Source organism: Cyprinodon variegatus, unplaced genomic scaffold, assembly GCF_000732505.1.
Source record: "Cyprinodon variegatus isolate N-32 unplaced genomic scaffold, C_variegatus-1.0 Scaffold665, whole genome shotgun sequence".
Lineage (NCBI taxonomy): Eukaryota > Metazoa > Chordata > Actinopteri > Cyprinodontiformes > Cyprinodontidae > Cyprinodon > Cyprinodon variegatus.
This window is the reverse complement of record NW_015151118.1, coordinates 201296-203477: the sequence shown is the minus strand read 5'-3', so window position 1 is coordinate 203477 and position 2182 is coordinate 201296.

Genomic DNA, 2182 nt, shown 5'->3' with positions numbered 1-2182 from the left:
GCTTTTAGATGTTGTCTCCAAAGTCTCCAGTAGCAGACCTTTTTTTCCTACACAGGCCCCAGGAGCTTTTTAGAAAGGATTTAGATTTTTTTTGTTATTTTCTATTTCGAGGATAAAAGTCGTAATATCACGAGAATAAAGTCTCGTAACGTCACAACTTTATTCTCGTGATTTTATTACTTTATTCTCATAATGTTACGACTTTATTACATTCGATCACTGCTGCATTTTATGGAATGGAAATGTTTATTTACTGTCTGGAAAGCTGCACTAAACCAAATTTTGTTTTATATTCATTCTGTGTATGCAAAATGACGATTAAAGTTGTCTAATTTATTCTCATATTGTTAAGACTTTATTCTCGTAATTTTATGACTATTTTCGTTGCATCAACCATACACGTAAAGGGAGTATTATGGGGCCCCCAGGAACTTGGGCCCCTAGGTAACTGCCTAATGGTAAATCCCTCCGTGTCGACAGTTCTCACAGCTGTGCAGCAGGAAACATGGTGCAGCTATTTGTTAGCTGAACAAAGGTCAGTGGTGAGGGTTTGCTTCAAGAGGAGGAGCTTAGAAAGGAGGCCTGCTGGTAAGGAAGGAGCTGAGCTGGCAGGTGAAGCTCTGTTGTAATCTTCCATCCATGTTCCCTGAACTTTGATCCTGAGATGCGGATCACAGCTAAGAAGGAAATAAATGTTCAGGATGAGAGCAGATAAAATGAGTCTGTAGGATGGAAGACACGGCGAGGAACCCGATGGGAGCTCAGACTCACAGCTCAGATTCTTCCTCTGATGAAGACGCCTCCCTTTGGAGAGGACGGGCCGAACTTTGGAAGGAAGCACCTGTAGAGGGGTCCGATGTGAAGGTCAGAACCCTGAGTCTCCTGTGTCTGGGTTCTGCACACGTCACTGCGTAATAAAAGGCGGCCTAACAGGAAAGAGAAGAACGGTCGGTAAGAAGAGAAGCAGCCTCCAAAGATAGACACCTGCTTCAGAGAACATTTCAGACTCTGCTCTCATCATTAGACCTTCTTCTATTTTCACATTGATGCTCTGAAACCACATCCTCTGATCGGAGGAGCAGCAATCAGACCGCCTCATCTGATGCTTGGTGTTTATTCATAGATACTCGACTGACCGCTAACAGGGGCTGGTTGCACAACACCACAACCAGAACATTGTGGTCGGACGACGCTGATGACTCGCAGCTTTACACACTAAATGAATGTAACATAACACTCAGAGCTGGTTTACATGAACTGCACGCGCTGCCTGATTAACGGACTGCTGTGTCACTGTTAACCAACGCTGGTTTGCTCGTCTGAGAGGACCTAATAAGTAAAGGATGTGGTCTTCAACTGGTTCCTTTATCCTTTTAGAGGAACCTTAACAAACAGGAACAAGCAAGGTTGAAAGCAGCTGCTGTTCATTTTGCAGAGATGAAAGCAGGATGGATAAACGGAGAGTCCACCAGGATGCGGCTGCAGGAAACCTTTGCTTTCCTTTGACTCCATCAGAGCCAGTTCACCCAGATCTTCTGTCCTGCAGCTTTAGATGAGGGAGGTTCACAGGCTTTAGCTGCTCCACAGCTTCCTGTAGCTCCAACACAGCATGTCACCTAGATTCAGGTCTGGACTTTGACTGGACCACTAGCCTTAGCATTAGCAGAACAGTAGCCTGGCCACTGGCCAGCCACACTAACATGCACCATAAGAGGAAACTAACAGAGTCGGCACAAACCGGTTAGAACCAGTCAGATCATTACAGGTGTGACCCAAAAACTTTTATTTCTTTTAAGGAAAGCTCTTCCTGCAGATATAACTGCTGATGTTGTGGACTGGTGTGGTTACAGAAATGCACTGTTGCATTGTGGGAAATTATAATAGAAGCTTAATCTCCGGTTCACTGTGCTGATGGATGGATGGATGGATGGATGGATGGATGGATGGATGGATGGATGATGGATGGATGATGGATGGATGAATGGATGGATGGATGGATGGATGGATGGTGGATGGATGGATGGATGGATGGATGGATGGTGGATGGATGGATGGATGGATGGTGGATGGATGGATGGATGGATGGATGGTTGGATGGATGGATGGATGATGGATGGATGGATGATGGATGGATGATGGATGGATGATGGATGGATGATGGATGGATGATGGATGGATGATG